Source organism: Clinocottus analis, unplaced genomic scaffold, assembly GCF_023055335.1.
Source record: "Clinocottus analis isolate CAN_PGR_092001 unplaced genomic scaffold, fCliAna1.0.p SCAF_12, whole genome shotgun sequence".
Lineage (NCBI taxonomy): Eukaryota > Metazoa > Chordata > Actinopteri > Perciformes > Cottidae > Clinocottus > Clinocottus analis.
In genome coordinates this window covers 7,731,069-7,741,940 of record NW_027175843.1, presented here as the reverse complement: position 1 = coordinate 7,741,940, position 10,872 = coordinate 7,731,069, and the positions used below count along the sequence as shown (strand labels likewise).

The 10,872-nt window shown below is 38.8% G+C and overlaps 1 long non-coding RNA gene across 1 annotated transcript; it reads right to left on the bottom strand.

Annotated features, from left to right (window-relative positions):
- Window positions 1–1,322: 1,322 nt before the first annotated feature.
- On the bottom strand, window positions 1,323–3,321 carry LOC137783090 (uncharacterized). The gene is made up of 2 exons (XR_011077314.1): window positions 2,975–3,321; window positions 1,323–2,173 (listed from the first exon to the last, which is right to left on the bottom strand). It is a non-coding gene; the product is annotated as an uncharacterized lncRNA (long non-coding RNA).
- Between the last annotated feature and the right edge of the window lie 7,551 nt (window positions 3,322–10,872).

The window sequence follows — 10,872 nt, the reverse complement described above, 5'->3', positions numbered from 1 at the left end:
ATGAGGATGAGCGCTTGATGCGGACACTGAAAATAAACACAGCTGGTAAGTTGATGGACGGCCTGGACACGTTCCCCAAGAACTAAGAAGTGATGGACTGATGCACTGCTCACGGTGTTCACAGCCATGTGTCTCGTCTTCTCACTCGTTTCTGTTCTAACATACTCAGTCCGGTGGATGTGAGGCAGCCAGCCAGTACTCTGCTAGGTCAGATCAGGATGTTTATAGCTTGTTAATTCAATTAGTAGCTCGTTGAGGAGGACAGGGCATCAAACAGCAACCATCAATGTTTTAAGTCAAGCTCCATTTATCAGTAGACAAAGCTAGACAGCTTTTTAAGTCACTTGTGAGGATATTTATGATTACCCTGATAATGTAAAGTCACCACCACAAATTCATTGTAACACATCGCTTGCTGCATCAAATACAATTTGTCAGATCCTTCAAAGCCCTCAAAAACTTCAAATCTGTAGTATCTCACATGTGTATCTCTCTCACACACACACACACACACACACACACACAGTGAAACTGTGTGTGTGTGTGTGAGAGAGAGAGGGAGAGAAGGGGCCGAGCAGGCTGTTTAGCCTGTGCCGAGCTGAAGCTATACTGGAGAGCACAGCACGGCTTCGCAGCCTGAAGGATACGATAACGGCAATAAACAGGACAACGCCAATAAAAGGGATCCATTGAAAAATGGGTAAGTGTATTTACTGAACTTTGCAATAGCATATTTACGTAGTAACGGGACCTGTAAATCAGCGAGAGCTGCTGCTAACACAGAACTAGTGTCGGGTGACCATATCCATAACACCAAAAAGGAGGAAACTATGCTGTATTTTGTGAATAATCGCATACACTCTAAAAAAAAAAAAGTTGAGTCAACTTAAAAAAGTGAGGCAACCAGCTGCAAAGCCTTTTTGAGTTCACTCAACTAAGTTGTGTCAACTTATAATAAGAAGTTCACTCAAAGTGCTATCTTAAGTTTGTCAAACGTAACATTACTAGTCAGACCTACTTATGTATTTAAGTTACCACTACTTAATTTGATAGTCACATCTACTCATGTACTTAAGTTCAGAACACTAAAAATATTAAGTTGGAGAAACTTGAAATTGTGTGTTCTTGTAAATTGAAAACATAAATCAACATAACTTTAAATTTATTGTTGAGAAAACTTACTTCAAACTTAAAGTGTCGTTACTAAATTTCACTGCCCATTAGTTGAGTACACTCAATTCTTTGCAACGTTGCCTTTATTTAAATAAATTAAAAATGTACACCATTTTCTTTGGAAAAGTCAACAGTTAAACAAAACAAACTTCTTCAAACACAAAATGTTTATTAACAAGTAAACATTTGTTTGCATAACTATACAAATTCCAGGTGTCAACACTTAAACATCGACATAAAATCCAAATGGCTGCAAAAAAAATAAAAAATGAAATCCAAAAGCAAGGCCTTGATACAAGCTTTGGGACATTGTATATGATGGAACATATATAAAACACAGAAGGACAATGGCATTGGTGGGAGGTATACAATGGCTTAAAAACCTATCCTATCCATGCATCTATCCATCCAGTTACTGTTTAAAACTGCAATATCTTAAATACTGTTAAGATGCAAAAAACAATTTAGTACAAGTTATGCTTTCTTAACATACACAGTACCAATGCTGATTCCAATATCAGTTTATCATTATGGGCACTGTACACTATCAGCAGTGGGACATAGTTATATTGTTTTTACAATGAATGGACATAAAAAAATGTATTGTCTGTAACAAGACAACTGCAACCTGAACTCTTACCCCCCTCAAAATCCAGCCAAGACCATAGGTGGGGTTTACATATGGCAGACTACTTGAGCAAACTGCTTTTTAAGGACCGAACCCGGGCAGAGCACTGGGTACCAAGGTTCATGAACAACTTTGAATCACTTCGAAGGTGTACCTCATGTCTTTCGGATACTCCAGGTTGAGAGCATAGATGAGTCCAAACAAAAGGGCAAATGCAGTTGGGATGTCGCATATATCATCCATGACAATCCGTTTCTCAATAATCAGGGCGATGCTTAGTGTTGTTAGACTTGAGCGGACCGTCCCAACGTCATCTTCAGCAAGTAGTCCCAGTTCAACTTCTTTCACATAAGATTCCTTCGGGTCTGTATTCTACACAAAAACAAGAATACAGAGACAATAATAAATATTCACCGCCTCTTAAGTGTTCATCTTTTTTTCCTTCATCACTCTGTAACAATACAATTTAAAAGCCAAAATACATTTTCATGCAGATTTTGAAAACTAAAATATAAAACTTTCATACAAGAGTCACCTCCTACACATTAGTATTATAGTATTTAAATCGTCATAGTCTGTTAAATTAAATAAATTGAGCAAAAGACAGGGAAACATTTGCTCTCATGGTACAGGCTCCCTTTAATTTAATAAGTGACAAAAACCTAAACTGGAACAAATCTGCTATAAAACAATGGACATTACCATTCCAAATCTGCCAGATTCTCACCCTAAAGAGTATTAGCGGCAAAGGGTGTTGATGTAAAGGTTTTTGTTTTATTTTCTCAAAAAGATTAGCTCAACAAAAGTGTACTTCAACTTTGAAAATGTACTGACAGAATAACTTTGTAATTTAAATACTGACAAAATGTGTATATGCATCATTCTCAAAACCCATGACCAATTTGGGCTTGGAATTATAAATGTAAATTTGAAGGAGAATTGCTGTTACAAAATGCATGTGATGCAGGCATTACACTCACTTGTAACCTTGATGCTACAGTAACATTGCCAGTATTGGCGATATTACATAAAATTAAAAACTATAAAAGTTACACTTATTAAAAATTTAGATGGATTAACAAAGTAACAGTGAAGTAGAAATGAGGGTTTGATGAAAGTTTGCATTAGTGTGTTCTTGCTCAATGTGCAACCTTAATGACAAATTGGTCTTACCAGACATGTCTTTAGCAAGCCGTCCGGCTCCTCCTTCACAATGAAAAGGTAGACCTCGCAGAGCTGTACACTTTGTGGGCAAGGACATCTGTCATCTGAAAAATACAAATTGAAGATTAAAAATTTGACATAATACAAAATAAATTTGGAGAATGACACAAAAAATTAAACTTGGACAACACAATATCACTAAATCCACTTATTATTTGCAGAGTTGCACTTTTAGAAACATACAAAACAGTTTGCATATAAAAGAAACAATGATGCAACTTTAACTTCAATTTAATGTCAACCACAAAGTGTGCAGGCTTTGTCACTGCAGTGTCTCAAGAGAGAAACGTCCATTCATGGAGCTCCACGCTGCAGCAATACATTTACTGCTTTAAAAGTGATAGCTGATAGCTTAAAAATAGTGATAGCTTAACGCAGCAAATCTCATTGTGAAAAGCACGCAACGTATTTTTCGCTGCTCTCTCTGTCCACTGGGTGTTCACCTGTGTGCCCGCCGTGTCTGTGTGCATGGCGTTACAGAGAAGAGTTGTAACGCGACCATGTAGACAGGTCGGTTGATAAAAACAAATATATTTTTGACGAAGCTCAAAATGTGTTCTATTCTTACAACATGCCTCGCGGGCGACTCGCGTGGTCCCTGCGGGCGAACAGGTGCCAACGGCACTACCGTCCAGGTCCTGGTCGCTATCTAGTGCACCTGAATGCTACGCGCGGGTAACTAAAGAGTGAACTAGAGCCTCTAGTCTAGAAGCAGTCCCGACGCCACCAACGCTAAAGTACTGCGAGGCACTGCAGCAACATGTTAACTAACCTAGCTAACACGAGCGGGTCGTTATCGTAAAATTACACATGACGTTATGAACACGTGAAAAGTAGGCTGGTGTCTGTCACGTTATAAACTTCGTAATGTTAACTTTGGCATTAAAAATCAACAGGTTATCTGACTAGCTCGTTAGCTAACGCACTGAACATACACAGTCTTACCTGGTTAAGTGGTGCGCGACGTAAACGGCATTCTGCAGAAACACTTGAGCTGGCGTTGACCGGCGCGAAATTGCTCTCTCATGCGGAAGTGCGCATGCGCAGTGGTAGACGGATATTTGAATCTCTTCTTCTTCTTCTTCTTTATCTTCTTCTTCTGCTTCTTTTATGGCAGTTGGCGGTTTTTTCTTCTCTCTCGCTTTATTGAACATATATTGTCAACAGACATTCAGCAGTTTAAGATTAAGATGTAAAAAGTACATGTCAATCAAATGAGATCTGAAAAACTATCAAAATATAATAAAGAAACAATGGTATTATCAAATCAATGTATCTTAAACAGGGGCTAAAGAAAATATTTTAATATTTATTTCATTATTTAAAATATAATATTAAAGTAGTATATATATATATATATATATATATATATATATATATATATATATATATATATATATATATATATATATATATATATGTGTTTTATTTTTGTGTGTTTGTGTGTTTACTGACACATGCACAGTGGTCTTAGTTACCTCAGTAGATGCCCAACTCACTATACTAAGTTTTCTCAACTTAACATTTTCAGTGGATTCCACTCCTCATTAATAAAATTGAGATTTTGAGTTAGTTCAACTTTTTTCAACGATATTTGTTGACTCAACTTAAAAAAATGTGTTAGGACAACAAATTTGAAGTTGGGCTTTTTAGAGTGTAGAACATTTTTATACATGATATATAATTCGGGTTTGAAGATCTAACGAGCAATCTTTATTAGTTATTTATTTATTCACATAAAGTTAAATCAGTTTGACTAAGGAAAAGGTTAAGATTTGTAATTTAAGATTAATATTTTATTTTGAACTACAGCAGTGTTTTTTTTAAAACTTTTAACCGAATTGTTTGCAATTAAATGTGTAGCTATATAAATATAGAAGTATATTTATAAAATACATTAAAAAATGCATATTAATTATTGTTAATTATATAATAATACAATAATACATTACATATATATCTATAATATATATTACACATATATTCTGAATTCTGATTCTGAAAGCTAAGCAAAGCTTTCCAATGTCATGCGACACTTTCCGTAGCGTTTAAGTCTTGACAAACCGAGCATTTCAAATTATTTTTTTTATCAGATTTTAAATCTGGACTGTCCTGCCTGAATCCGGACGTCTGGTCAAACTAAGCTAGTGATAGCAAGCTAACACGACGTGTATAAAATATTGTCACAATCCCCGTTAACTTTCTTGATGTGAACTTAGGACGCCGAGTAGTGTTAAATCTCTGTTATGGGTTTGAAAGACTAAAACTATCGTGGTTACATTAGCGCTAGCTAACCCGAATTAGCGCAGCGAGCTAACGTGACTTAGATGGCTTCAGGGTCTCTATGAGACTGAACAGTGCGTTATAAAATATTGTCACAATCCCCGTTAACTTTCTTGAAGTGAACTTAGTACGACTAGTAGGGTTGGATCTCAGTTATGTGTTTGTAAGACTGTAACTACTGTTACGGTAGCTTCTGCTAACCGGAGCTAGCAGAAGTATTTTTAGGTTGTGCCCTGACCATATATGGGTCTGTGTTAGCTTAGCAACGTTACCATGTGGCATTAGTTACGTGTTGGTGTGTAATCGTTACCGTCTTTAAGTGAACTTATAATAACTATTAGTAATGTATTTTACAGAGAGGATTCACAGCTGTTAAGGTCCAGAGGACAACATACAGCATTGCTGCACCAGGCTCCAGTCCGTCTCTGCCGATCACCAGGCCGCACACAGGCCGCAAGGCCAGCCACGGCTCATCATCCCCAACGTATAATAAAAAAGTTTTTGACATTTATTTATGTGTGTCTATCATTTCATTCATATATTCCACTGCTTTTGTGAACCTAAGACCTTTTGGTAAAATCATTTCTAGCACCAAAACAGTTCGACCATATGTTTTCACAAGAGATATGACGAATTTCCAAAATAGTATAAATATATTTTAAGCTTTGGGGCCATAATATCACTTTACACTTGTGTCTTAGGACATTGGTGCCTCATTATATAGAGAGTTGAGACTGTTCTGCAATTTTAGATGTAAACACATGGGTATGTATCATATGCAAGTGACTTTAAAAATTAAATTTAAGAAATTATATACAAATTGAGAAAATGACCTGAGAGCCCTGAGGGAATATTTAAAAAAACCACGGTTGGAGGAGTCTCAAAAAGTTAGACCATTTTGGTTCAATGTTGTTGGGGCGGTGGGGCCTAAACATTTTCTTCCTCCAAAGTGAGGCTTGACAGAAAAGGTTTGAGAACCACGGAAATAAGATGTGGTGCAAACGAGAAAAAGAGTAGCTATGCAATGAGATAATAAGCTAATGGGAAAACATATTTTGAATATATGTAGCGTGCTTATAAAATATAAATAAATTATAGAACAGCGATAACTTTGTGGTTCTGTCAGTTTCTAGGCCGGCTAAGAAGGCCTTGCTGGCCCTTACGGCCCACTACTGGATTACACATTTATGCATGCGTGCTAATGGTATGTATAGAAAGTGTCTCCACTGTTGCAGGTAAATGTGTTATTTCAACAACACCATGTTACCTAGCCTTGCAAAACGAACCAACTCACATAACAATGTATAAAAACATGCATTATTTCGCTTTTTCTGAAAAGGTAGTCAACATTTGTACTACATTTAGATGAAACTAAACTCTTCTCTCAAATGGTATTCCTCCCTTTTTAATTGTGTCTCCAGCAGAGAAAGTAACATATGAGCACTCTAAATAAATAGCTCCTCCAGACCCGTGTGTTTGTATATGATTCCTGCTTCATGACGATAACCGCATTTATTCTGCTCATGTTTTCACATGCTCAGCATCTACACTATTTTAGCTATTTTTAACAGTTTCAGCGACAGTCGTTTGTTTGAACGATGGAACACAGCGGACTCTTTGCTGTGGCTTCGGGGTAGCGGGTGCTGTACCATGTCAGGGCAGCAGTGGAAAAAGGAGGGGAGGGGCCGGCGGCTGTGGTGATAATGCAGAACGGATGCCAGGTCTGCCGCCACGGGTCCTGCTTTCACTCTGCAGGGAAACTGATGAGCCCCATATGGACGGCCAGCTGCTTTGGGTTTCTGAGCCCAGGGAGGTGGGCGTCACTGAGGGGAGATGTGTATGTTTTGAGAAGTTGGTATGCGGGTCAAAGGGGCACCTCTGCGTGAAGGTGTAGACTCAAAGCCACATTTTCGCTTCCTTTATCCCTTCAGCAACGCTTGCTATTCACCAGGATGAGTTTCTATTGTTAGCCAAATGGGCTCTCAAGGTGCTCCGGATCATCAGACCTTGATAAGTAAAGTCAAAGTATCCATCTGCCATGTTTGTCCATGTCCTCGCTCCCCCAGCAGAGTAAAGGCCACCTGATAGCTTGCCTTGACCTGACCCTCAATCTAATATCCCAAACCTACACACACACTCCCCAGACTGCAGCTCTTCCTGATAACCTCATGTTGAGACATCTATGTGAATAAACATCCCATGAAGATGAATATGGAAACCGAAACCTGCCAAGCCTCTCTTTGAGGATATCCATATTCCTACTGCTGGTTTTCCCAGACCACTGATGAATGACGTCACCGCATCCACACAGAGCCGCTTTGCAATTCATTGCTCATTAATTTGTTGACTGGTCGAGAGTTTTGGTCCTTTGCCTCACATCATAACAGAAAGACGATTGCTCCTCAGAACCTGTGTACAGTTTGGTGGATCATTATTCGGCATGCATACAACCACAATCCACAGCTGCGTACACTGTGGATGTTCTGCACAACCGAGAGACAATGAAAACAAACAGAGCTAAGAGAAAGCAAATGTGACTATCAAAGCATGGCGTTGGGACATGGCAGATGGGCTGATGGAGCTGGGATCCCGCCCATCAAAGTGGATATAAAAAATACCAAAATGGAAGTGCAAACCCAGCACACAAACCTCTATCCGCAGACTAATTTTGTTTATTCAATACAAGTCAGCCCACCCATCCAGTCCCGCCCCTTCTGGTGCGATCTGGACGAGTTCTTTCCATTTTTTTCTTCTTTTGCATCGAGATGCAAATTCTACCCATTTGTGAAAATCAATAACATCTGGCGGACTTCCTGAAGAGAGAGGTCAGGATGTCTTGAGGCCATGCCAGTCACTGCTAAGCCCCTATAAATAAAGATATCTCACCCAGAGAACCACTTCCTCTGCTCCTTGCACTTCAGCAGTAATTAACACGGAGCCCTTCTGGCTCCTCACCGAAAACAGATCCCAGCTAATTTAGTGTGGATGGGAGCGGGTAATCGGTGGGCGTCATTGTCTGTTACCACTGGTTTAGGTGATGGAGGTCAATTCCTCTAAGTCATGATTTAATTATCTGCTTTAATAAAGAAGATACAAGAATAATGTGATCCTACTAAATGCCAGTGAGCACATACATCCTCATGAAGTTAACCTTTACTTTTTGTATAATTAAATGCACACGAAGAAGTTGTCTGAATATATAATGCATTGAACTATAACTTGAAATGACTGCATGAACAAAAACATAGGCTTTTATTGATGTTGGGCAAATTATGTGTTTGTTCAGAATCGTTATTTTACAGTTAATTAAAAAAAACATATTATATTTCTTATTATTTTATCACACATTTAGAAAAATCAAGCACAAATGGAGTCACAAAGTTTCCAACCATTGCATTCTGACATACGTGTTTGTCAAATTTTCTTTCTGAGTTGAACGGCCACTGAGCCACTGGGGTCACTGGCTGTTGAGTTCTCCTCACCAACACTTCCATTTATAATCACCTTGTGACCGTCACAGCTGCCCCTGTCTCCCCTTTGGGCCACGGCCCAGTAAGAGGATAAGTCTGACGAGGTGTGCTGTAGGGCCTATCCAAGCCGACCAAGAAGCACCTCATAGAAAAAATGGAGAGTTTGATCCCCGGCCAGACTGCTGTTTAGAAGTCTTTATATATTTTGGGTTCAATGTGAAACACTGGGGAATACTTTCTGAGATCAAATCAGAACAGACCTTCAGCTCTGCTCCATTCAAGAAGGTGGAGCTATGAGGTCTAACAGACAGTTTGAGTATTATTTGGAGTTATGAGATTTGGTCACAAGCACTTGTAGCGTGATCGGAGATCTTGCCGGGGGAAGAGGAGAGGAGGAGGGGGAAGAGTAGGAAAGCAAGATCTCTTAGCCTAACACGGTGGTTACTCCTTCGACTATTATAACAGTGATCCCAGAATAAATAACAATCTTCATCTAATATGAGTAATATTCCCAACCCCTAAGGGCTGGGACAGCGTGGGATAAGATTTTCCTCCTGTTTTAGTAAAGTTGCATATTAAGTCTAGTTTTCTTAGAATCTGGTGAAATTTCCACCAGACTGTGGTCTGGTGAAAAAAAAAGAGGTGAAGTTCAGCAAAAGAAAAGAAGAAGGTCCTCTGTCTTCTCTGTGCATCACCTCTTGTACCTCACAGACACACTTAACCCATCCTCCTTTTCTTTAAGGGTCAGTCCTAGATCTTGCCTCTAAGGTCAACTGAGGGTTTGTTGCCAAATATGGTAACACTGGCTGCTGGACCTTATTACACAGGAGAGTTTTTTTTACATTTACCCATAATATAGAAAAGATTATAAAATACAGCAACTTATAGCATCCTATGCATTTCATATGGTCTAATCACAACCTGTACTTTAAATAAAGGCCAAACAGCACATATATTCATTCAGTGGTTAAAAAGATAATGGTTATACATAAACATAGAATCGTGATACATACAAAATCAAAATGGTTATACAAGAATAAGAAAATAGTTATACGTTTTTAATGATTACACTTTTTTACTTTCATAATTTCTAGAATCTCTCAACACACTCTATAATACTTTTCATTGGTTAAATACTTGTAAATTCCACAGACAGTAAAGGCTGACCAATAACAGTGATCTGTGAAGAAAATGAAATGAGGATTTTGCCCGATGTGTTTCCTCAGATAAGTCCTTCATCTGTTTGGTTCTTTTTGACATTTAAATCACACACATCAAAGCTTTAGGGGGCCTCACAATAAACCTCAGCTACTGGCTATGATTCAAAACCTACCTAACCTGAACACATCTGGACGCATCTGTCTCAGCTTAGATCTCAAGTGCAGTGGAGTAGTTTGTTAACTTGCTCCAGATACTGGACAGTATAGCCGCCCTTTCATCAAATTTACAGCATATTTCCTGACAACATCCTGCTACCATGCCTTGCATCTCTACCATGCCTTGCCTCACTGCCATGCCTCGCATCTCTACCATGCTCCGGCCCGCTACCATGCTCCTCTACCATGCCCTGCAATGCTACCATCCATCGGCCCGCTACCATGCATCGTCCCGCTAATATGCCCTGCATCGCTACCACGCCCCGCATTGCTACCACGCCCCGCATCACTTTAAATCACATTAAATGTGGTTGACCATGATTCTCAAAATGTTGGCCAATGTCGACCTGGCAGCCCTTATTGGCTTTCTCTGGTTACAGTGCCTACTGCACAAGTCCACTATCAAGTTACTGTTCCCCCAGGACCTAAATTACATATCATGAGCCCATAAATCACATTAAGTAAGGTTAGGGCCCTAAACATTTCTGAAGATAATAGAATTGTATATCATAGTGAACTAAATATCAGCCAACAACCAAAACCAATGCGTGTAAAATGTTGATATTTCGTATATATGTTTTACACAGTGAAAAAAATCCTAGGGTCATATTGACCCCAAAGAACACCGATAGAAAACATATCATCATATCAAATTTTTATTTACGTCATTGTCCCCCTTAAATTAGAAAAAGTCATGACATATGAAAAAAAAATGACA